Consider the following 26,829-nt stretch of genomic DNA (forward strand, 5'->3'; position numbering starts at 1 on the left):
TCATCGCGTCCACTATTATTCCCTTCTATTCATGGCGAAGGCATGAAGAGATCTGGACTTGGAAAAGATGTGCTTACAAATTAATGAAGAATAAATTAGTAATCTCTTGTTTGCTGATGGCACCGCCTTCTCAAGTGAATCACGGGACGTTTGCAAAACATCCTCGCCGACTCACATAGGCAAGCAGAGTTGTGTGGCAAAAATTAATTTCCAGAACAACAAAGTAATACTCAACAGCCCAGCAAGAGAACAGCAGTTTAAAATTGGTAGCGAGGTGCTGGTAGAGATAAAAGAATGCGTCTACACTGGGCAGGTAGTGATAGCAGATCCGGATCACGAGAGGGAAATAACTAGCAGAATAAGAATGGGGTGGAGAGCATCTGGCAGGTTTTCTCAGATCTTGACAGTTTAACAATATTCCTCAAGAGAAAAGTCTACAAGACCTGTATCTTACCGGTACTCAACTATGGGGTAGAAAGATTAAGGCTAAACAAAAGGGTTCAACTCAAGTTAAGAGCAATCTAGTCGAAATTAGGACAACGAAATAGGCATGGACAGGTCATGTACTGCAGAGACAGGATAACCGATGGCCATCGATGATAAAACAGTCGATTCCGAAAGAAGACAAGCGTAGCAGGAAGCGGCAGAAGTCTAGGTGGGTGGAAGAGATCAGGAAGTGTGCTGTAATAAGGGGGCCGCAAATTTCACAGGACAGGTGTAATTAGAGGGATATGGGAGAGGCCTTTCACCTGCAGTGGACATTGTTAGGCTGATGGTTAGAATGATGGTGATGATTATGCTTGTTATCGTTATATGCGTTATTTTATGCATCCCGGCTTCAGCGGTGCAAAACTTCTGGGAAGCATATATGGGGTGTTCGATATTATTTAATACAAATTTTTAGTTAAAAAGCAGTTACACATACGCCGGTGATGTTTGTGCAGGCGGATTTTACGGCAAGGCGGGCATTATTTCCGTGATAGAGTGTAACGAAAAGACTATTACGCAAGTAAAATTAACTAATCAACTCTTTATATCACTGAATTGTGAAATGGAAGGCCCTCATCTGTGACGGCGAACGCGGTTTATAAAAGGTCTGAATAGGCATTGCGGCTCTAGACATAGAACGTGAAAAACACGGTTTTCATGGCAAGCTAAGCTGGCTTTGCTTAATAGCACATTGATAAAATAGCGTCCCTGCGCGTGGTATCGTCACGTTAACCCGCCAACTTCTAAGTGACAAAGAGTTTAAACTACGTCTCTACTTTTTTCAACCTTCATCAGCTTTCGTAAGCGTTTTTGTGACGTTAGATATTGCGAACCACAATGGCAATTTTATAATTTCAAAAAATGGGCTTTCACAGCATTTTTCACAGCATTAAACTTTGCAATTTATTCATGCATTCTAAAAACAAATTGAAGAACATTTATTAGATAATAGTAGATAATTTAATCTTGTTTTGTTGCACTCTACCACGTAAATAAAGTCCGCTAGACCTCACAATGAATCTGCAGGGACATCACTGTACTATCGTTCAGAACCTTTAAAAGAAAATCTGTGTTTAATAATGTGAAACACGCTGTATAGCCATAATATTCTGTATGTTCTGTACAAAATGTATGTCCGGTTCTCATATTTCTGCTGTCCTTTTCGCGCGGAGACAAAGCGCAACATAAACAATCAAACATTTAACCTTCTAACCACCTCGCTTCCATTTCTATAAACTTTCCTCCGTCAGTCCTCGGAAACGCCACAACAAACGTAAGTTCACGTCGCGATTATACTTTTTGTATTTTCGCGCTAATTATTCGATGCTGGCTCCCTTTCAAGCGCTCTTTGAATGCAATGGGAAGAAAGGATTAGAAAAAAAAACTAAACAAAGAAGCGAAGCAAAACAAGCGACTAGGTATAGCGAGCATGACATCCAAACGGCGCAAGATTTGAAATGTCATGCTCATATCAGACTGCCATTCAAGCGTGCCACGGCCAGGTGTCCTTCATTTTTCCTGAGTATTTTCCAGGCACAAGTGCTCCGTGAGTCAAAAGACGAGAAAGGCGCCAGTGAACCGCAGTTTGTCTCGCTGCATTTGGACGACCTGTCTTTTCATACCACCATTCGTATGCACGCTAGTGAAGGAAATGGTAACAAGATGCTACTGATCTCGCGGTGATTTCTCTACAGCAAAAACTCTGCGGCAGTTTAAGCAGCATGCGATGAATAAACCAAACCTAGCCAGAACACCAGGGGCATATTTAAAAAAAATTGGTAAAAGTACTTCAAAATGCAACACGAAACAGCACCGTTCTTTTTCTCCCTGCATGCATGAACCTGTGACAGGATGCCAGCGATTGGCTGCGTTTTGTGAGTGACAAAACAAGTCTCAGTTGAACAGAAGTGCCCGTATGCCATGTTCCCCTTCAGGTTACGCTAATTTTGTCAAGGGGTATCGAAACATGCGCACTCTGCTGGATACTTTTCATTATTCTAGGACTACATCATCGCGTCAAGGCTGTGCAATGTCACCACGAACACTTTCTGTAACGTAAGCGTCCCATGCATCAAAACCGACCAAGACTTTTGTGCATGTGCGCTCTAACAAGGCCGCATGCCGACGAGCTCCACAAGGGTGTTCTAGCAATGCCATTGCTTCGATGCATTTCGTAGGGTGGAGACAGCCGTTGCCTGTTTGAAAGACGCCATTGTGACGCCACAGTAGTTTCACCGACCCTTACATTCAACTGAAAAGTGTTGAAATTTATTTCTGAATCGGACTTCGATGTGTGGAAGCAGTGTTGAACGCTCTCATGTATCAAAGACGCGGAAATTTTGAGTTCCAGAGAAATATTTTGATGTGGTAAGATGAGCCCGTGCTCGAAAATGGCAAAGATACAGCTCCCTACTAAAGGAAGTTGTATCGAGGCATCCAATCAATATCTGTGCTTCGATGCTGCTTCCAGCAGTATCGACTCACCTCATGCACGGGCCTTCGCTTCACACATCCTTGTCTTAAATTTTTATTTAACTAAATAGGATACCGCCTAGCGACGCTTTGGTCCCACCCACTCTGCTATCCGTCTGGGAATTTTCCCGTCAGGCAGGCACTGACCTTTCCATATAACCACCTTGTCTCTACTCCTCTTCTCCCATAACTAGGCATTCCTGGCAGCCTCACTGAATACAGGCTACTCACTCACTCAACATCGAGCGCTACCACAAGTGGCTTCAGCCTCGGAACGACAGTTAGTTTCACTTTCGTGCGAGCGAAAAATTGAAACCCTATGCCGGAGGCGTTCCTAGAAAAAGTAAAATTACGGTAGGACGCAGTTCGACGAGCGGTGCCTGTCACCCCGAATGATAGAGTGCGCCCGTGCAGAAAGGCGACGGTGAGGCACAAAGAATGTGCGTGCCCTTTCATTACCGCCGGCCTGTTTCGAGCACACCAGTCGCTCCAGACCGCGAGTTCGAGACGTTCGCGAGAAAAGATAAACGTCTCATGCTCTAAACAATTCGATTATTCTTCGGTTCTTTTAGCCGCGCTAGCGTGAGACGCTGACAGGAAACCAGGCGGTGTTGTATCGCAGATAGTAAACCAGCCGGAGACCGCTGCCGACTGCGAAAGTTCCGAGGGTCAAGGGGGGCACGTCCTCCGCCTTCTTTTACTGCTGCGTCTTTCACCGCGAAGCAATTTCCCGTCGCGTTAGCAAAAAGGAAATGAGATCGTTGGCCGAACGCTTCCAAAGGAAAAAAACAAGTGTTGTTGAGGGGAATCGCTCCGGAATGTGACGAAACACGTGCGTGGGACATCGGTGTGTGTTTATAAAAGAACGAGAGCAGTTCTACGGACGTGAAAAAACTTCTGACCTGTTAATATTCATTGTCATGTTAAATACTAGCTTGTGTTGTAATATCTCTCATTCAAGAAGGCATATCTAACGAGGTTTCAGTCGGCGCTACTGCAAGTTGCGTGCATGGCTATGCCGTCCTATCTAGATGTCGATGATAGATTTAAACTTGATAAAAGCAGAAATTTGGCAGGGAGATTGCTAACACTTTTTTTGCATTTTCATGCGTGACGTTGAACAGTTATTTAAATTTCCGGATAACACGCTTGACTATTTTTCTGCCCCTTATTCGCAATGACGTGTACGCACGAAATGTGCACGTTCCAGGCACATGTTTCGCACGGATGCTTATCACGCGTGAACGCAAGCATACTGCGGAGATATACGCATATGATGCAGTTGAACTGTCGGCATCGTCAGTATGCATTTTACTCCCTGGTTAAACTTCGAATTTATTGGTGCAATCGTTTCCCGTTTAAATGCTCAAATGTTTGAGCTTCTCTCAAAGACTACATTTATCCAACAGGTCATATATGTGTTTTTGTTTGTGAGGAAGTTCCAATAGAACTCAGTTGAAAGCGGGACTCAAACGCATCGAAGATCCCTCCCAGCGCAGTTAGAAAATACGAGTAGAGGAACGTGCATTACATATTCTCTCCGCAGATAGCGGCCCTGAATGCTAATCCTCTTATAATCACATAGCCACGTGCTGAAAGCATGCGAAGTGCTCCGAAAGTGATCCGTAGGACATATTTTTACTACCAGCTGTACAAACAGAAAGGTAAATAAGTCAGAGTAAAAAAGGACGTCTTTATAAAGGGGGGTGTGTCTTCACTGGAGAGCCTTTTAGCTGCTGTTGCTGCCCTTAGTGCAATAATGGCGAAGCGTCATTTAAAGAAACCGCATCTGCCTTCAGCTCCTTTATCTGAGACGATGCGGGTCTGAAAAAAACAATGAAGTAAATACTCATAAAAGATGCTCCAATTCGTACTTATTTCGTGCTGCCAGTAGTCGGTGCGGTCCGACAGCTTTTGTTGTTCCAGAATGAAAACATATAGCGTGTTCGCGGTTTATTTACTCTGCCTACATGTAGCCCAGAAAACCGTAAAAACATTAATTTTCCGAATGCGCTACCGATGCCATCGAGGTCGTTCTCTGCCTGTCCTCCGCGTTCCTCTTAACGCGGGCGAGGCGTAAAATATAGGACTTCAAGGAGACCCCTACGCCGCACAGCGATGGCTCGTAAGACAGGGAGCAATGCATTCGCGTTCGCTTCGGCGAAGCCGGTGTAACGGCCGCATACTTCTGCCTCACAGCCGGGAGCACCAGCCACGGGCACTCCGAACGACCTCCTTTGCAGTGCACACGTGAAGAAACCAGGTTAGCCAGCCACCGGAGCATTGCGCAGGGCCTCTTCTCTGCATCCTCATGAATACAAATGTACGTATAGGAGGCCGCCTCTTCCATACATTCGCATTACTGACGACCTTGACACAAAAACTATCTGTGCGCGGACTGCGGTGCGGTGACCGTCGTTTCCTCCGCATTTCTTTTTCTCCCACAGACGTGTTACTCTTAAGCGCTTGGAATAGCAAAATCCGGCGTTTGCTTTTCTCTTGTGTTTCCTTACTGTATAATTTATATATATTCTGGCGGCCTTTAAAATGTTACCTTTTAGTGACATTCAGCGCAGATGGTGTTTATGCGTTACCTAGCACAACACCGCAACTTGTAATGATAGACTGAGTCAACATGCTCAAATTTAAGTCAAGCTGTTTCCATCCTGTAAGCTTTCGTTTCTTTAATCCCGCAAATTGCTCGCAATGCTCTACGAACCTAAAATTCCACTGGCGTCAGTACAACACTCCCTTGGCATGAAGCCGTTGTCTTCTACTTTAGTATAACGGCAATCAAGCACAAAATAAATGGAACGTTCCAGGTCCAATAGACACCACTACGAGCCTATTTCATTCGCCGCGTCCTGGCTACACCGCGAGCAGCGACTCACTGGGAAGTCGCGCGCATAAGACTATGTGATCCGAGGAGCAAGCTTCCTTCTCCCCCCCCCCCCCCCCCCAACTTTTGCTTTCTGCTCATTCTGCGCTTAGGAATAATATAGCTCCCTAAGCATCCGCGTCGTTTTTTCTTCCCCGTGAAACTAGGGAGGAACCATCAGATTATCCACCAGAACCTCCTCTGCGCACGCGCGTTCCAGTCAATCACACCTCGATACGACGACGATGGGATGTTCGGAAGCTCTGGCTATCTGTTCCGGTTTGGGCGTGCCGCCGCATTCAAATGGCCTCCGAGAACCCAAGCTTTGCCAAGTGTAAAAGAAATTGTGCTCAGTAAAAACCACGATGTTTTGAGCGAGGCAGCTGGCAAACTTTTCCTGTGCCTCAGACTTCCTCCATTCGATTCTTGTCTGTAGTTGAACTTTTTATTTTTTTAGTGTGTGTTTAGAAAGAAACACACCAATCTGCTACACTTTCGAAGCATAATCAATACTCACTAGTCGAGTGCGCGGAGAAGCACTCTGGACCAGACCTAAGCTAACGTGACCGCTGCTCATTTAAATATCGATGCCTTCCCCGCAATCTTGAAACTCAAGCGTTCAGCCGTTTTTTTTTTTTCAACGTTGCGCAATCCGCGGTCCTCTCAAGTATTGGATTCCTAGTGAACCTGCAGGAATAAATGGAGATCACGGTTTCCTGTTAGTGAACTGGATAACGTATTACGAAATCGAGCTTCACCGGGCGCACAGCTGCGCCCTTTAGTTTTTTTCTTTTTCGTTTCTTTTAAGAACTTGGGAACGGAAGCGGCCAGTATTCTCGAGTACTCAAACGATCCCCACTGGTTCAAGCAAAGCAGAATGTCTTCGCGGTTGGTTTTCAAAACGCCGCTTCGTGGCCAGCCTCTTGAAACCTAACCACGGTCTAAGACTTTATTTTGTTTCGTTCCCTTCATCCTTTGTTATTACAGCGTGCCACTCTCGAAAATTGGGCAACACTGAAGTGATTGGGTAACATTGGAGATGCTGTTGTTTTCTTTAGCTGATAGAGGGAGAGGAGCGGGGTCTGGATTAGATGTGCAAGCTTCCCATCCAGGCTTCATATCAAGAAGAGTAAAAACAATAACACTGTAGCACTGTTCGGTGGAGGAAACTAAGATAAGAAAGAAGTCGGGCTTAGCCGCATCCGGTCTACAGCGCTGGCTCTCATTCTGACTCAATTCATGGTCACGAAACACCCAAAACTACAAAGGCGAAGAAGGAACCGAAGTGACACAAAAGTTTTCCCGCCAAGGAAGTTTTAATCAGGAACTCTCACGAAAATAACCTTCTCAAAATGATACTTGGTCTCTTATTTCGTTTGCGCGTAATATATACAGCATGCTAGATAGGTGCTGGCAGAGTCTAGGCTTGAAATTCAGAGTGCGTCTGCTGACCAAGCACTAATATTATGCATTCTCACTCATTGGCATCGTGAAAGGGTCTGGAAGATGTTCTTTCTTGAAGCAGCCACAAGTTTAAACTTAATAATCGTTTAACTAAGAGCTGGAACATTTCGTTGCCTAACATCGAGTGCACCAACCTTTCCTGGGAAGAATAATGAGTTTAAATCGCAATCTTTGCTCCCGTGAGGCTGTGGTTTGTTGCCTTTGTTAAAAGGTTCCAGTTTTGTCGTTTCACTCCATGGCCTGTGGCAACGAACCCATTAAAGCGTAAGTACGAAACCCACGCCGCATTGCAAATCCCAAGACTCCGTTGCTGAAGAAGCCTAGGACTGGTACTGAACGTCCAAGTATGAAACCCTGGTGATAAAACGATCGGCGGACGCGGTTAGGTTTACGCCAGCCGCGGCGTATTAATTGCTGCTTGTTTACCACGCTCATTTTTTTTCCGTGTCTGCGCCATGACGCAACCGACCAAATGGGTCCCGTTTCGTTATGCTCAATTCTCAGAATAGATGCGCGCTCGAATCTAACCATGAGTGATACCGTGCATTCTGCCCAACTTATCACCGGAATTGATATAGAGATCAGGCCACCCCAAGACATTCATCTGCGAAACGATTCCGCCTTCCCCAAGGGAAGCAGTCCGGTGATTCGCTTCTCTTTCGTACCCTTTCTTTCCACCCTGAAGTCACATCAACCCCGAAGTGTGACGTGGTGAAATATGATGGCAATCAGCACGTCAGATGTCTCGGAAGGGTTTTGCTTGGCAGCGTCTTGAATGTGCAGTTAGCGTACAGCTAAAGATCCCAAATTAGCGATGCGTATACACCAACTTTACCAACAGGCCACCTCCTCTTTCTTCCCCTCTAGCATTATCAGAGCCTCAAGCCTCAGTCAGAGAAACACTATGAAAGGAGGTATATTTGTCTGAACGTCGGTACTTGTTACTATGTTCAGTATACTTATTCGTCCTTTTCCGGATTATTTGATAGCAGTAGTACCACAGCTTCAGCGTGTTTGTAATCAAGACTTCTGTTCAATTGCTCTTGCTTCTGGGGGCGGCCGTACTTGGGGACTGTTCAAAACAGCAGCATTCCCCTCAAAAGCCTGCGTAATTGGTAAGGAAAAACTTTTCCAAGCATATTCTAATATCCTATCGTGCGAAAGGCTACAAAAGGACAGTAATTGTTTTATTCGGCGATCTATCCTTCAGAAGGCGTGTCCTTTGTGAGACACGCAATAAATGTCCCACTTTCGAATGGCATCGAAACCGCACCGTCGGGGACGATGTTAAAGAAGGAGGGAAATGAACCAGAAAGAAAGACAAGCCGGCGGATATTCCTCCTGATAAATTACCCTTTCCTCAATATTACGTATTTCACAGCGCTGACATGGCAATAGATAATGGATGAGGCAAAATTAGTTGTACGAAAGCACTGCAGAAAAATATATGAGGAATATGTCAGGGACCCTCGTTAAGCTCTCTGTACTTTTACGTCAAAACGGGACGCTGTGTGACCAAATAAGGGATGGTTAATAACTTCGCTTCTTTAAACACGCACCAAACTGTCAGTGCACGGGCCTCTGTGCATCTCGGGTTGGCCGCTGCAGCCGGCCGGCGTCGAACAAGCGAACTTGAGCTCCGCAGCGGAAAGCTACAGCCACTCAATCGTTGACGAGGATGCTGATGACCTTTATCCAAAGTTTAGTCACTGCGTAAGGCGAAGCTCGGTGCTGTTCACTCTGTAAAAATTAGCCTCGTATTAGCGTCTCAGTAACATTTGGGTCTATTCAGCAGAATACAGGTTTACGACTGCAGAGCGAGAAGAAAATTCGAAAAATGGGAACAGGATTGCCGCATGAGTCGTAAGTCACACGCATCACGGGTGCCGCTGATGTCGCGGCCTCAGTTTCTGGGTTTGCAGGTGAACAGCAGTAGAAGTGTCTTCGCACGTGTAGCGAGAATGGCGGAAAAGACAGCGAGGTGTATGTTGGACGCCACTTCTCTATAAGCACGATGGCTCGCTAATAATCTTTTTTCTTATCTTGGACTGCCCCGGTGGTGCCCCAGTTGTTACAGCGTTCGGCTGCTGAGCACACACTTGGGACCGAACCACAGCTGCGGTAACCACGTTTCGATGGAGGCGAAATTGAAAAAAAAAGTTTTAGTGTGCTGTACGATATCAGCGTACAATAAACAGCTACAGGTGGTCTAAACTTTAGCTTAAATTTCCTCATCGGCGTCCCTCATAGCATTCGTGTCGATGCGGGACGACAAAGACCACATGACATTAAAATACATAACACAACATAGACTAAAATAAATTAATGTAACATAACAAAGTGCCTGAGAGACAGCCTGTAGAAGTGCACTATCCGTTGTCATTCTTCTGTAGACTATGCCAGGAACAAAAAAATATCAATTTATTTTCTTCCTTTTTGGTCTAAAAATAAATAGACTTCATTGCACACGTTTACTTCTAATAACAATAACGTCAGATGGAGCAGCACTCACGGTTAAATGTAACAAGTTCACCCGCTTCAGTGAAGCGCCATGCAATTGCCCTCTGCCAGCGTTCAGGAAATGCACTTCGCATAATATTGCACAAATCATCGATGTTATGTCGTCCTCAAGCCTTTTCTCCCATTAAGACCTTAAGATAGTGCGTGCAGAAACAGCAGCGTGAACATCGTGTCCAGTACGGTCAAGCGTAGTTTGCCCCTGATTTCCAGAAGCTGTCTGACGTCAAAGAAGCGGCATTTTCATTTCCAGCGAGGCTGGCATGCCCGCCTTAAACTTTTCTTATTTACTGAGTTTTCGTCCTGCCAAAGTGACTCCGTGGTCCCGTGTTTATTTCTCCGCGCAAAATATGCGTAAGGAAGAGCAACCACACGTTCGGGCTCCCATAGGTTCATGCGGAAGCTACGCAAGCGGATGAAGAGTAAAAAATTAACCTTCCTCGTGAAGTAACCCGATTCTGCATGAATCGCGCGGCTAATGGCATTCCTGAAGGGAACGAGAATTCGAGCACAGGGGAGGTACAGCTGCGCCAAGGGCGAGTTTTCCAACGGCAAACACTTTTCTCCAGGCCCGTCCTCCGCTCACTTTGGTGGTTGCAGGCCAGTAAACAGGACAGAGCGGCGCCTTGCCTCGACCGTAAAGTAATGGGTGGAGAGTAAGCGGCCGTTTGACGGGCGGCTCGGGTGCTGCCCGCGAAGGGGTTGACGGAGCACGCCAGATTCCGCGGAGTACGCTTCCTCACTGCCAAGGCCACGGCTCTGAACACTCCCTCCTGTCAACTGTGGAGGTTATTGCGCCCATGCCCTCGTGAATTTTTAATCAGCCACAGAAAAAAAAGTGGTTCTTGATCTGGTGAGCTTTGTCTTCCTCCCTCCGACCAACTTTCTGCATCCTTCTAGCTTTCCTGGAAGGAACCAACTTTGAGGTGCAATGAAGAGAATTACCCGGAACGTAACAGCCTGGTAAAAACGTTTTGGAGCGTTCCTGACAAAGTTTTATTTCATGCGTATGGAATCAAGAAGAATTAAGGTTTCTGCGCATGGTTCGTATCACACATTTTTGTGCAGTGAAAACGCAACACCCTTAATCATTATGACTGTAAGCAAATTGGAAACGAAGTAGAAAATTTAGCAAATGGAACTAATGAGACTGTTTCATGGAATTCACCACCTTTATGTTTAAATTTTGTTTTCATTAAACCTGTGTATAAGTTCTTGTACTGCTTATAATTAAGGCTCTCTTCGTTTCCAGCCTCAATAACCATTTGTCTTGTTTCCAGCGACAGCGCATTCAGTCACTTGCAGTTTTCTTGTAGTTACGTTGGAGCGCGGTGACATTTCCTATTGTGATGCGAAGGTGCTCACTTTCTGCCGCAGTAATTTATGCTTGAAATCTACATTCCAGAGCCACCCTGCACCCACGTATACTGTCGCAAAAAATTCCGCTTTCTCATAAGAGTATTTCTTCGTACATCGTGAAAAAAAAAACTACCCCAAAACTATGCACTTCAGCGATTTTTTTTTCCTTGCCCTCGTTTTACTATTCTAGTCAAGATAGTTTCCATCGGTGTCCGGCCTTCCCTTCTACTAAACCCGTGTCAAGGTTGGGAAACATTCCTTGCATGGCTGCGAAACTTTGCATTGCGTTAGAAAACTATGCTATGAAGAACCTACAGGGAAAATATGTAGAGAGTAAAAACTGTCGGAGCCAGAGCCATGACCAGCTCACTCGTCGTAAGCCACGCAGTCGCCTATCGCTAGACCTGTTTGTATTAAAATAAACAAGAAAGTCTGCACTCTGGAATGTGTGCTAGTCGCCTCTAAAGCCTGTGATTCGTGAGCAAAGCAACACAGAAAAGATTTCTTCTACACTTTGCAGTGCACAGCTTGCAATGTTTCACCCCACTGCTTTTCTCCCTTATTCTCGGAATCAGATATATTCAGCCCTGCCTTTCCCCGCCAGGAATTCTGAAAGTAGCACTGCAGCTGACACAGCGATAACGGTAACCGATTTCGTCACCACCAGCGCGCTCTGGACGTGAAGGGCTCAAGAAAGGCGCGTCACATGCTCGGCCGGCGAGGTTTCTTGTGTGGCGCAACTGCGTCTGGCAGGACTTTGCACCTCGTCGGTCTGTAGGCAGCTTTAGTTAGACACGGCGTGCATCAAGACAGGCAAAAGCGATGACCATTTTTGCGGCTAAGATTTTCTCACTTTCCTTTTCTTTAGCTTCACCTTGCTGGAGCTTGCGACCGCTGAAATTTTAAACGCCTGTGTAGTACAACAATGAGAGAGATGCTCTCAACTATAAATGCGCGATTTAACGCGACAGTGTTAAAGGTCCTGTTACCCAAAAAATCTGGCGTCGACGTTGTGAGAGAAAAATCACGAGCATGACTCTGGCAGGTGGTGCCCAGAGAACAACCTAGGAGAAATTTGGGCCACCTAGGTCACGTGACCTTGCGGCTTTATCACAACCTGCCCACCGGATTGTGAACAAACTGCCCGCCGTGGCAGGCGGCAGTTCAGTTAATGATTGGTTGCTCAGGGAGAGCAATATTGGCAGCAAAATGCCTACCGCTGGCAGCACCTGCCATCACAGGGTGGTGCCGCATCGCTTAACCGCTGCAACCCTGCGCCAAGAGAGGTATGAGGACTCCCAGGGATCTATTAATGTAAAGTAGAGAATAACCTTTTGCATATTTGGGACTTAAGTTTACGCTATTCTGTCATACCCTTAAAGCGGAGCTCGAGTGTATCGTCCAATTTTTTAACTTTTCCTCAAGAAGAAGCATAGAGCAGGAGATGAAATTATTTTCTGCTTGTTTCCTCTTCAGCAACCAAACCAATTCTCCGTCACACTCGCAAGCACAAGACTCTCTGCCGCTAGGCCTAACAGTCATCAGCGTAAAAGGCGTCGTGCACGCGCCTGCTTTGTGCGGGACCGCTTAGGGTACGTCAGGTTTAACGTAACGAAGATACGTGTGGGCTTTCAGCCATGCTGAGTTGGAAGGCCGAATATTAAATTTTAGAAGCTGGGGTTCTTTAAAGACCACTTATGACGCAGAGCACAGGAGCGTCTTTTGTATTCCGCTTTCTTCAAACGCTGCCGCCGCGGCCTTGGACTCAGCAGCTGAACGCCGTCGTCAAGGGCACATCGCAACATGCTTCTGGGAAACGTTCCGCGTGGGGTATTGTGGTCAAAGTTAGCTTTCATCGTGTAGACGTTGGAGCGGACGCTGTGCAAAAAAAACTGTCCAGATGCAGGATGCAAACGAAAATGAAAAGTTTGAAAGTACTTTTAACGTAGGGTGTCTTTGGCGTTCGGATCGACGCGGTTCGTTTTTTCTGCATAATTTCGTAAAACCTCACGTGAGTACACCAGAGGACATTCACAACGCATCTGGTAACGTTATAAAAAGCGTAACTTCACACTATAAAGTGTCAAGAACGCCCTTTTTATAAAATACTGTAAGATGTGCACGTTGCAGCTGTCGCTAAAGGACATCCCTGGCGCACAATTCATTAAACTCAGGAGCAGGCCATACACAACAACTGTTTCTTCGTTTGTTTGTTTGTTTGTTTGTTTATTTTTCACAGCTCTTTTAAGCTGAGGCACAGCTGTCAACCTTAGCAATTTCTGATTTGGTGGTGAGACTGTTGCTAAGTAACTAAAGGGCCGAATTGCAAAGCATGATCTAGACCGGTAAAGAACAATGGTGGGTCTAAAACTGGGTATTATTAAATATAATGCTCAACAGTCTCGGAAAGGAACAACAAGTTACCCCGAGAGTAAATTAACTAGAAGAATAAGAACGGGGTGGAGTGCATTTGGCCAACACTCTCAGATCATGAATCACAGTTTTCCAACATTTCTCCAGAGAAAAGTAAATAAAAGCTTCTCATACCAATGCTCAGCTATGGCGCAGAAATGTGGAGGGTAGCGAGAAATGTTCAACTGAAATTGAGGACAACGCAGCGAGCTATGGAAAGAAAAATGATAGGTGTAACGTTGAGAGACCAGAAGCGGGCAGAGTGGGTGAGGGAACAAACGCGGGTTAATGACATTCTAGTCAAATCAAGAGGAAGAAATGGGCTTGGGCGGGGCATGTAAAGCGAAGGCAAGGTAACCGCTGGTCCTTAAAGGTAACGGACCAAGAGACGGCAAGCGTAGCAGGGAGCTTCAGAGCGTCAGGTGGGCGATGAGATTAGAAACCTTGTGGGGCTATGGTAGGCGCAGCTCGCACAGGGCATGCTTAATTAGAGGTATATGGGAGAGGCCTTTGTCATTCAGTGACTGGTAGTTAGGTTGACGATGGTGACAGTCATCAACGGCCTAGAAATGATTCTGGAAGACGCATCCTTAGTTGTACTCGACGTACGTAGTTGTACGAAGGCAGTAGTCATCAACAGCAATCAAAACAAGCTTTCACACAAAATTTGTAACAGTAGAGTTCGTGCTACCAGGAAATTTTCTAACCCTCCAGAAGTATGCACTGGGCATAACTGCCCCAAGGCTGCACGCTCGCATTATGGCAACTATTCTTTATCGGCTTGGCATGACTAGGGAGGGATGGAACTTCCGGACAAAAGCTTGAAATTTTAAACAACCTGAGCGAGCAAGAAGCTTGGTATTTTACGTGCCACTGGACGAGACTTAAGATTGAACAGCCCATCCCTCTGAGCACCAGGCAGGGCGTCTTAAAAGTCAAAGTTCTCTACAGACTCTTGAAGCTGACCAGGCAAAGAGGAAGAGCACAAAGCCCCGTTCCTGAAATACAGGTCTTCGCCAGCGTGCGCCAGTGGTATACATTTATTTTTTTCACTTAAGCTTTACTGAGGTCCGACGCAGTGCTTTTGAGCCTCTGCATCGCATGCCTAACTCCAAAAAGCTCTTACGAACCTCCCGACTTTTGAAAACGCTTCTCTTCTGTTTCAATTCCGGAAGCACGTTACCAAAATTCTCATCCTCAACGACTGCACGTATACTTGAGTACGCTCAAAACGCTCGTGCGGGCCATAAATTTGTTAAAGTTCTCGAGAGCTTCGGTACTGCTCGAAAGATTTCTAAAATGCGCCGTAATGAGGAGAAACGCCACAAAGGATCATGGCTCGTACTCACATTTAGAGATACTTTTGCAGCTGTGCGAGAGACTTGGAAGCCCTGTGTTGTGAGCTCATTATAACCCAGTAGAAAAAAACGACAGAACTGTGTCAAAAATACGACAAAATGTTTTGTAGCTTTGTCGTAACAACTGATTTTTCTCTTGTCTTGTATTCTTCAGTAGTTCTGCTGAGCTTTGTGCCGCACTTTTCTGTAATTTGCAGTTCTGTAGTACTTTTCTGTTGTTGGCAGTTATGTAGTACATTCCGGTAGTTTGCAGGTCTGTAGAACTTTTCTGTAGTAACTATACAAAATTCTGTTTTTGCTACCAAATATTTCTGTTGCTCCAACAAGTTTTTTATCAAGAACATTACATAAAATTTGCTATAATGATAGAAACTTTCCTGTCTCGTTTTTCGACTTGGAAGGCTGAAGGTTTCTAACAGCATTTCCCATCATATTCCATTTGCACATACTTCTAGCTCAGGCACATCCTGCCAGCTGGGGATCGCCTAATTACGCAGCGTGTCTATATCAATGCCAGGCTAGTGCAATTGCTAGGACGTGTGTCGGACACAAGAAGAGACACACTGGGTGTCATACAGGCTTCGCGTTGAACAAAACGAATGGCGCTTCTTTTCCCTCTGGTGCTTCAGCGGCCCTCCTTTCTCATTCATTCTCTTTTTTCTGATTTATGCAATTAACTGCCATAACCTAACGTCAGTAACACACGTTCATAGAGGCAGGCTGATCAACATCGGTGTGTAATGCAGCGTTCATTTTTAAAAGGAAGACACGAGTAACGACGTCTTCCTGGAATCTACGCTTTCCTAAAAGATGAAAGAAGGAATAGGAACTTAAAAACAGAAGCGCAGTGCTAACTATGCGGTGCCCACATGGCAAAAACGAGACGCTTAGCATCATTTTCTAACTGCCATAACCTAACGTCAGTAACACACGTTCATAGAGGCAGGCTGATCAACATCGGTGTGTAATGCAGCGTTCATTTTTAAAAGGAAGACACGAGTAACGACGTCTTCCTGGCATCTACGCTTTCCTAAAAGATGAAAGAAGGAATAAGAACTTAAAAACAGAAGCGCAGTGCTAACTATGCGGTGCCCACATGGCAAAAACGAGACGCTTAGCATCATTTTCTGCACGTTTTAGTTGTTTTCAATCTTAACAAAGCTTAATTAACTCATTAAGCATCCATTAACAGGCAATGAATGAGCAAAATGTTTATTAACAATAAACTGCTTCGGTTATTTACTGAAGATATTTCTCTCTTGCCAGGTTCTTTTAAACTTTTTTATTCTTCCGTTAAAAAAACCCAGGCCACCTCCAGCGTAACACTGAACAGACATCATGAGGTCAAAACGTGCAGACGTCCAGTAGACCGCTCAAACGGCACTCTTTGTTGTACGTTTGTGACACCATCGCTGCCTGCCGGGTTCGATATCGCATTTTCGGATATGTGAGGTAAACCACATTCTATACAATTCTGTCCTCAATATAAGGTGTTGTTTCGAGCCCTGAGCTCTCCCCACTGTATACTCCCCAGTGCGCCATTCGAGCGCTCCAGACCGGTGTGTCGACTTCTCTACATTCGTGGATGTTACTAAAAAACTAGACTTCTATCTTCACTTGTTAGTCGCACCGTCATAGAGGCCTTCAAGGAGACGTATGTTGTCTGCGTGGGGCAATCATTCAAACACACCGCTGTTGTTCTCCATTGGCATTAGTGCATGCATGTGTGTAGTTGTAGTGCTTTACCGACAAAGCACAACGCCTAAATCCTGTTGCAGGGAAGAAATAAGATAGGTCTTCCCCGATTTTTCTGGAAAATAAAAATGTCTGCAATGCTTGCAGGGTTTCAGATTTTTATTTTTTTATTTAATACTGGGGAGAAATTTCGTCACGGCAATAGCCTGACATCGCGTGTAGTTTATTTTTTTTTTAAGTTATTATGTTCGAATATCATGACCACTCAAGTAAACTATTCACATAATCCACAATGTGATTACATGCAAATTACGCGGAACGTAAACTCGATGTGCTAAAATCTTTCTGTCTTGAAGAAAGCCTTAACGAAGACGTACTTAACGCAGACGTAAAGCCTGCTTCAAACTGCTTTAAAAAGCCTTGGCAGCGAACCCACGTCAGTCTGCCAGGACGACGTGGGACGAGTGGTGCAGTTGTTTATGCGGTGGCATGGTGAAGTTAATAGTCCATTTGCGATAGCCGATGAGTTCGAAACAAAAACATGGTAACTTTTTATCGGATGACCGCAACGCCCTTCGTCGACAGACAAGGCAGATTTCACAAGGAACATAAGTTTTGAAACAGACCTAACGGCTCTATGCTTCTTTTATTTATATTCTGTGTAAGAAAAGTATCCAGTTTATTCGCTCAAATGCTGAACAGACCACAGTCTCAGTTTAATAATATTGATGAATAAAACTGATGGACAAGATATATACGGTCTATCCTGGCCTTTTATATTCATCTTTCAAATTATAATAACAGGGTCTAGCAGTCGACATACAAAGCAAACTGCCTGCTCAACAAAATAAGATCAATATTCCGCCAACTTATCCGTGCAGTTCATCTTTTCTTGTTAGTGATGCTGCCTCTTTTTTGTCTGTGTCAATATTTTTGTATTTCATTTTTGTAGAAAATTCGTCACTGTTATGCGCGATATCAGACCCATTGCACTCTACATGACTTCTTACGCGGTGTCATGTTCATAATCAAACCTTACTTGCCTCGCTGACGCATTGTGCGAAAGCAACAGTGCGCCGCGAGTTGTTCAGCCAGTAACGAGTTCGTTGATAGCGCACTTTGGCTACATTTACAGGTCTGTGTTGGGAGTGAGGCTGGCCCACTTTTGAAGGCGTCGGTTACATTATAGATCGCAGAAACATTACAGCAAGCACACTTCGAGCATTCCACCAATTCTGACACCGGAGATAGCAGTAACAAGCCCGCATTTACCTTCTTTTTGATCTTTTCTGGTGGATGAGTAGTTCTTTGAAGACATTTTCAGAATAAGACCAGAAATAGCAAAAAAAAATTCTTGTCTTTCGTTTCTCTAATTCACTGCTCCGCCTAATGATGCATCTACCTGAACCTAACCCATATACTTACCAAAACCGAGTGCAACAAAAAAAGATTACAGGAGATTTCGAGAGCGTGACCCGTAACGGCTTACGCCAGGGCTTGCAAGGGCTTCCCCCATAAGCCAGCGTTATCGCGCCCTTTAATCCCTTCAGGCGGAAGCGCAGTTAGCGGTCTGGATGCTGGCGCTGCTGTAAAGATATCGCAGAGAGTGGCCCCAAACTCCGCTAACTGCGGCGACCTAATTGAGCGTCTAACGGGCTCGCTTCCACCCGCAGTTAGACCGCCGCGGCGCCAGTTTAAGTGAGCGAACGCTTAACGTGGAGAGAGATGAGTGCGGCTTGCGCTTTCGGGCAGGACATGCAACATAGCGTATTTGAGCGCGCGCTTAGAAAGCGCGGTTTTACTAATACGCATTAATTACCTTTCATTTGCCTCTCTGTCATGTGTCATAACCACAGCGCTCTTTAACAGTTAAGATATAGCAGAAAAGGGGAAGCATCGTTTGCTCAATGTGATCACATTTCAGCGTTGGTTGCATGTGCAAGGGGAGTGCCGAAGACAGAATGACACAAGAGAATGCATTCTGGAGCAGCTCTGTTGGGAGTTTATTTAATTGTAAAGGTGGTAGCTATTAATGCCAACAATGCGTCAGATAGACCAAGAGGAGCCACGTGACGTTGCTGTGCTATGACGTCATGTCATGCCGACTACGGCGTTGAGATCTCGATGGTGAAGGGTGGGGTGGGGGGGGACTAAAACTGCTGACATGTACAATTGCTTCCATTGTTATCTAATTTCTCTTTTTCCTCTCTCTTTTTATTCTCTCGCCTCAAGGGAAACGATTGATGGACGGTCTCCAACTTGGGGTATTTCATCAAGCTAAACGTAGTAGATACCTTGCAGTGCGCGGCTGCCCAGGCAGGGAAGTAGAAGATAAGGTAATCTAAAGGAGTGAGCGAGGTCTGACCCTGATAAAAAGCGTAGCATCTACCTTAACTGTTGGTGTTTCGCACGTAATCAAAACGACGACACAGTAGCTCTAGTACGTTCACTGAAGGACAAAGCATTCCTCCACTGACCTCCAGCTAACCTTTCTGCGCCAGCCGTGGCCACCCGATCCCGTCTGTGTATGCATCTAATCTCCATACCTGTCGTTCTGCATCCCATAGCTACGTTTACCATGACTTAAATGGTGCGCACTGTGGCAACTATTTTTTTTCTGAGTTGGTCGTTAAAACAAAACTTTGATCGCTTATAAATCAAATAGTCATAGTGCCAATCATCCAACTCTACCTCTAGCCCCACCTAAACGTTTTGGTTTATATGGCTTTAACGTCCCAAAGCGACTCAGGCTATGAGGGACGCCGTAGTGAAGGGCTCCGGAAATTTCGGCTACCTGGGGTTCTTTAACGTGCCCTGACATCGCACAGTACACGGGCCTCTAGAATTTCGCCTTCATCGAAATTCGACCGCCGCGGCCAGGATCGAACCCGCGTCTTTCGGGCCAGCAGCCGAGCGCCGTAACCACTCAGCCACCGCGACGACCCACCTAAACGTACCTCACACCGTTTAAAAAAGAAAATCTCTAAGCTTTCGACGCCTTTCCAATCGAACTGCTGTATTTAATTCACTTCCGCAACACACCGTGAACCTCCGAGGTCCAGCTACTTTTAGAGAATTGATAAGGCTTTTATTTCCTACCTAACCATACGTCACAGAAAATACTGTATAATGATCTTCTTGGTACTCACTGATCAATACTAGTAGCCAAAAAAAAACATTGTATGATCATGTTACACATGCTACTGTAATTTCCCGTATTAATGCAATGCTTCCTTACCCAATGATCCGATCTTTGCAGCTTATGAGGCAACTTAATTAAAGAAATACAGGGCCGAAAAATTTTTTATTGGTGCCATGCGCGCGAAAACAAGATACGCGGGCTTTTTCTCGACGCACGACCACGACTCACAGAAAAGGATGGATTAAGATGGCGGAATTCATGCAAATACGAAAAACATAAACGCAGGCGTGCTCAGCACCAACTTTCAAACTTTCAGCGCGAACTTTCAACGTCCCTTTTAAGGGGATATTGCTCAACAAAAGAACATTTAGGCCGGTGCTCCTTCAAACGAAAATCATTTAAAGAACAATGCTGACGTCCCATTACTGACTCTGCTCCTGCACCGGTCTTAGTCCATATTTGCAACAATGAACCAGCGCACACTGGCACAAATATCGATTCTTTTCTGTCGCAGAGATTACCTTTTGATAACCGCGTGGGCCTATTGTGTCGCGCAAAAAAAGTGATAGTAAACGTTACTCTTATCGAGCCTAGTAACCAGTCGTTATTAACGGGTGTTTACTAACGTTATTAACGAGTGGTGACGCAAGGACGCTCCTGCAATCTGTAACTGTCTAGAGTCTTATGCTATATTTTATGCTAGCACTAATAGAAAATATTTTCTTCTGGCCTCCTGTCAAGCTCGCGCCGGAATCAATTAACCTAATTTCCATCGGAAACAGTAAAGGTACTTTAACGATATTTCATCTCGAAACTAGGTAAATACAAAAGCCCTCAGTAGAGCACGAAAATGCGCTACTCTATTCATCATGTTACATTTTTTGCCTTTCTTTAAGAGTGTTACAATTCAAATGATGAATAGATGTGTACTGCATGCATCAAAAAGTGCTCACTGCCTTGCAGTTCTCTTTTTATTATTCCTTCTTTCCTTGAGTGTCTGGGGCAGAAAAGAGTGACAGAGATTTTTCTTTTTCATCAAGCACTCAGCTTTGCTACATTCGGCACAAAACGGCTTCACAGGTGGAATTCTGAAGCAGCCCTGAACCGCTCTCGCCAGCTTTCTTGAGGTTTAAAACCCGTGCCGTATCCCAGCAGCGATAAACTGACCTTTCACTTGACTCTGCATATTTGTTCCTTACCTTCCAGCCGTTCTTAGAGCCATGGAAGCCCAATGCCACTTTTGCCTGACTACCATGAACGTGAGGAAGCGATGAGAGCGTATTCACGGACGCAACTTTAAAACAAAGTGTAAAGGGACACCACGATGCCAAGCCGTGCGTATTCGTTTCAGTGCGTCAGCGACGTCCAGGTGACGGCCGGCTCGCTTCGCAAGAGGTGCTTGTTTTGAGGCCCTTCCAAGGAAACTTGGAATGACCTCCTTCTTGAATGAACTTACTTGGACGCCTATATAGTGACAGGGTCAATTGCATTTGCCGCACGAACAAGGAGTTACACCGCGTGTTTTAAACAGTGCGGCTAATACGAATTCATTTAAAAAACATTCGCGCTGAAAAAAAATTTCCTCGCTATCGCCTGGATTTTTTTCTCTATACTAGTTACAGGCAAGAGGAAGGGCAAGTGGCGTACTCTATAAAATAGCATTGCCACCCTGCTTAGTGGTCGAAATTAGGTACCGTAGGTTACAAATGAGGCTCTCATTTTTGCATTTCGAGCCAACCTTGTAAGGTGGGCGTTGTGCTGCCTCCGTTAACAGCGGCATGGAACCATATTCGGCTCAATCATTCCGAAATGCTCGACATCGGAGGCATTTCGCGAAGAAAGACTTACTCGGGGAAGTACCGCAGTCTGATGCTCCGATTTGTATTATATGAAAGGACCACCTTAGAAGCCGATATGGGTCCGGTCAAAAAGCGAGCCGGATACGCATTTTGAACAGGCAGGAAAAGCGAGGCCAGGCCAGAACTAGAAAAACTGGCGCAAACAGTTTGTGCGTTTCGCTATAAACAGTTTCCAATAATCTAAGTGTCAAGTGGTCGCTCTTTCAAAACCTAAAAGATTAACGCACTTCTCTGGTCGTTGCAGTCATTCAGAAAAAATAGACAAGTATCCAGCTGAAGGCACCCATTGAAAGGACAAATATCAATGACTTTTCTACATCATTGCATCACGACCAAAGCTCAACGAAAACTTGGTGGAAAATATCCAAAGGAGGTGAAAGCGCGCAACTCACCGAGCTGCAGCGTTCCTCGTGGAGCCAGCACACGACGTGTGGCACGCCTGTTGCGGGAGCGGCCGAGCCGAGCCCTCCGGAACCACCGGAGTCAACCGAACTGCGCGGGGCTTCGGCGGCGAATGGGGAACGCGCCGCGCGCGGGGGAAGAAAGGGTGCAGCGGGAGACGTCGGCGGCCGCGCGAAAGGAAAACGGACGCAACGCCGCCACCGAAGAAGCCTTTCGGAACGACGCTTTCCGGGAGGCGCCGGTGGCAGAGTGCGCACGCGCACTCCTCTTTCTACTTCCTTCTTCTCTCCTTCCCTTTTCTTTCTTCTCCCTCTCTCTCCCTGCTTCCTTCGGCTTCGGAGTCCGATGCTAAGACAAGGCCCGAGATGGAGCACGTGGCGGCGAAGACAGCGCCGCGGCGCCTTCGGGATTTTTTGTTTTTTTTACCCAGAGCCTGAAGCGACTACGGCGCTGAAGCTAGTGAGATCGTCGCTAGTAGTTCGCTCCGGGCGGACTGTGCAACAAATGGTGGCAACGTCTACAAAGCGGCACGGCTGCGGCGGCACGGCTGCGAATCTGTTCGCTTCCCTGTGCTGCGCTTCGTTTCCTATTCCCTCTTTTCCATCCCAAGCCGAAGAAATGTGACGGGAGAGCACGCTTCAAACGGAGTGGAAGTGCCGCTCAATTAGTACTGTGCGCCAGCGGTCGATTTTAAAGCGAGAATTCTCTGTACTGTGCAGAACAGTTTGGGAAACTATACGGGGTCGATTTTCAACCACATCTGGAGAGAAGTATTACTCCTCCTCTTTGTGCAGAAATGTGTGTTTGAGCTTACGCATCTTTCATATTTAAGGGAACGCACAACGAGCGCTTCGTCGAAATCCATTATAATCTGTCAAGGAACTCTTCTGGGAACCTAATAGTTTGAGATATTCGACATGATTATGAAGAGTTGCTTCCACTAACTGTCTTTTTCCGCAAGCATGTTAGGTGGTAATGGGACCTTTGTTACAAAGAAGCGTTCAATTTAATGAAGAAAAATAACGCTCGAACCAACCAAAAATTCTCAGCATTGTTAACGCTGACAAACTATGCATGCTTTACTGCAATGTTTTGGACGTCGGCCTCGGGGACGCTTTAACCAGAAGATTAAACCAGAAGATTAAACCAGAAGAAAATTAACCAGAAGATTAAACGCAAAGAACATCCTGTGGTATACTTCACTCGTAAGTTGCTGAAACACTAACTGCGTTATAAGGGAACTCAAATAGCATGCAATAGTCAAACCTTTCAGCTAATAGCACCATTATCTTCTTGGAAGATCACACATTGTTGTCACCATCATGTCACCCGACAATGGCTTCTGAAAACAAGAATGCACAAGGTAACCTTTCCAGGCGATCCCTGCAGCTTTCTGTCTCTGAAATCAAAATTAAACACGAGAAGGAGATTGGTAACATTGAACTGGGTGCATTTTCTAAAGCAGCCGAAAACCTTAGCTTCTTCTCTTATAGCGGTTCCAATAACATCATGCCTACTGACCATCCAAACTGCAAGCACACCATTTCCAACGGCCGTCTTTTTTATACAAGGAGAGGGTTCCAGAAGATGAGTGTTCCTTGAGCGTTATGTTTCGATCTTTTCAAAACAACCCAGAAGGACTCTAAACATCTGAGATAAATAAGGCGGGGTAGTTAACCAAAAGAAGGTTTCGGTTTTTTAACCTGCATTGGGGGAAAGGAAAGAGGGGGCGTGCAGGTGAAGACAGCTCGGTGAGAAATGAATATCGAATAAGCAATTAAGACTCAAGAAAGAAGTAAGGAAGAGAGCTGAGTTATTAATGGATTAGCACAAGAAAATGGGAAGATGAAGCCCTCAATAAATGGCAGTACAGACCTTCTGAGTGCACTGTGTCTGCGGACACCGTCCGATAATCTTCATCTCCGTCAGCGGGCGAGAATCCAGATGGTCCAGTGCAGAGCACAGCGATTGCCGCTCAGAACTAAATGGAAGGCAGGCACAGAGTATACACTCCATCGTCTCTTCCCACCTGCAGCTAAAGCAGGTTGGGTCTTCGGCCATACCTATGAGAATGGAGTATTAGACTGTGAACGCAACCCCAAGCCACAGGCGACAAGCAACGATTCTTTAAATCGCGTTAGGAAGTCGCAGCTGTTGGTTGGGGTCCTGGAAATTAGAGTGTGTGCTAGAAAATTGGCCAGAATTTCACGAGGCAAGCTCGATCTTCCACGCAAATGCTCTAAATCTACCCGTTGCGAAAACCCTGGAAACTGGTGGTAATAAACACCTCCACTGTGGGCAAACGGGCAGCACCGTCCACAGGATAGTTGTCCGTGATCTCCCAGTGTCTTGCTAGCCAAAGGTAAATTATGTCCGGTCCTTTATTGATGGCACAGTTGCTCATTTCTCGGATTCCCGTGACCAGCTGTTCATTAGATGCGCGGAAAAGAGTAGCTTGGGCATTAGAGCATCACTGTTTAAATCAGAGAAACTAGACCATTGCGGAAGCCTTTCTTGGACAACGTATTGAATCGTGGCACAAATGACAGCAAGGTTCGCATCCATCGAAAAAGTCTGGCAAGATGCCTTTATCCAGACTATGATCGACATTACGAGGCCGACAATGTGATGTTCACAGAGCCGCCTGTGCAGCTGTGCAGTGGCTGTACTCGGTCATCATACAGATTTACTAGAGTGGCTTCTTGTAATGCTGACGACAACAAAGCTGCTTTTTTCCTTACGCCATGTACAGAAACGACTGCTTGAGGTTGATACAGGCTTCACAGGGTGCAACCCCCATCAAAAGTCTTTAGGGCACAGCGTTCACTTGCAGTGTATTGAATGTTTAATTAATTCTTCTGACAGCGGGGCATTCAGAGAAAATTTTCAAGCTTCTGTACCACGGTAAGAAACCTTCTCCTAGCTTTTCAAGGGCCAATTGCCTTTAATGGCGCCTTCATTGCTCCAAAACATGGGCTGAACGAAAAGCCTTTGGTCTCAAGAATTTTGAAAAATATTTTCCATGGCAGTCTCGAAGTCGGTGGCGCACTGCCACGGTAGCACCCTGTGATGAACTCTCAGCTACTTCGTAAACTTTGCCCGGGTTCTGGTATCAGGACCCGGGCAACGTTCCAGGTTCCAGGTTGGCGCCGCGTAGAGACACATTGCGGCAGTCCTTTGCAAGTCATGAAAGATGAAACATTTTGTTCGCCTTTGTGTTTTTTCCCAAGTAATGGGCAACTGCACCGAAGGAAGCCCAGGAATACGTAAGATATTTTAGAGTTGCACATCGAGCGCATGTATGCGCATTATTACTTTGTCCTCAGAAAAAAGAGAATTTAAGCAATCGCTATCAGTGTCTTTCGCATATACAAGATATTTTTTTAGGGAGTATATGAGTTATAACCACAGATCCCTCTCTTCCGTCTTTCTGGTAGTAAGGTTCGTACTATACGAAAAACCCTAGCATCAAGACAAGGTTAAGCTGAGCTCGACCACGGAGCGGCCTTCATAGATTCTTCACTATGAGAAGCACTTTACAACGAGTGAACAAATGGCGCTGTGCACGTGAGCAATATGCGAAGCTGCTACTCGCCTAGCAAGCTGAGGCTGCCGCGCGTGCGTGTACGGGGGGGAAGGGGGGCCGGGTGGTGGAACTGCACCGCATTCCTTGGCAAAACCATGAAGGATCCTAAAAGAAAAAAAAACAGCATGTAAGTCGATTTAAATGTATCGTTGCCTTGTGCATTTTCGAGCCGCTGATTTTTTTTTATTACACCCACACTTAAGTACATTGGTGTGCCTCTTTTAACTTGCCCTATTAATTCATTTAACTGTTTGTTTCTTCATTCATTTTCCCGCATATTGGCGATTGCGCACTTTGCTGCTGGACGCAAGGTCGTGTGTCCTAATCTGGCTTTTGCGGGCACATTTCGACCAAGGTGAAAACTAAAATTGTTGATGTAACCAAAGCGATGACGCAAACTGAAAAGTGCGTTGCAGTCAACGCTAAGAGCGATAGTCAGGCTGAGCCAAAAGTGACTGTGAGAAAAGCTGTTGGTATAAGGTGAAAGTGGAACGCGTTCAGGCCAGGAATTCAAGATGAAAGTTTGAAGAGATATTCATTGCCGGCCTTACCTGTCTTGCATATCAAGTTGTTGAAGGGCTTGATATTTTCCGGACAGGTGTGATTATTCTGTCAGCCAGTCCTTTACTGTCTTTCATAATTTATTGATATCTAATTTTAATTAGTTACGCCCTTGTTGTTGCCAATGGTGTAGAAACGAAGGGAACAAAACGTGATCCTTGGGCACTGAGCACTCAGAAGCGCATGTAAAAGTGCGTGTGTCTGTTTCACTTTTGGTTATGAATATTTTACTGCGTCAGATGTGAGTTTCTCGCATAACTATAAATGGTAAATGGTAGAAAGAGGTTGGTCAGATGGGTCTTGATAACCACAAAATGAACAAGAGAGGGAAAACTTCAGGGTTCTTGCCATCGTTTCGACAAGTGCACTTGTCGTCGTCTGGGCAAAGCGTTCATTGTTGGCGGGATTTAAACAGGGTCATCCCTCCCTGGAGGAAGGCCCTGTGAGAGGGAGGAGGGCGTGAAATGGGAAGGGTGCTTGGTTGGGGAGGGTGAGTCTTGTCCAGGCTGGATGGCTGCTAAAGTTGATTAGCCGGTTGACCTGCAAAACTGTGAAAAGAAAAAGGCCAGCTTAGCAATGCCTTATCTGTTTTCACTTTTTCGTTTATTATATTTTTTCTAGTATTTCATTCAGCC

At 45.6% G+C, this 26,829-nt stretch overlaps 1 protein-coding gene across 1 annotated transcript in view; it reads right to left on the minus strand.

The window, feature by feature from the left end:
- The window catches only part of LOC144130311 (soluble guanylate cyclase 88E-like), a 174,691-nt gene extending 152,530 nt beyond the window's left edge, over positions 1-22,161 (minus strand). Inside the window, exon 1 of the mRNA XM_077664257.1 lies at positions 22,038-22,161. The gene's annotated coding sequence lies outside the window, so the exon portion shown is untranslated. The remainder of the gene's footprint in view (positions 1-22,037) is intronic.
- Positions 22,162-26,829: the final 4,668 nt, after the last annotated feature.

This window comes from Amblyomma americanum, chromosome 4 (genome assembly GCF_052857255.1).
Source record: "Amblyomma americanum isolate KBUSLIRL-KWMA chromosome 4, ASM5285725v1, whole genome shotgun sequence".
Taxonomy (NCBI): Eukaryota; Metazoa; Arthropoda; class Arachnida; order Ixodida; family Ixodidae; genus Amblyomma; species Amblyomma americanum.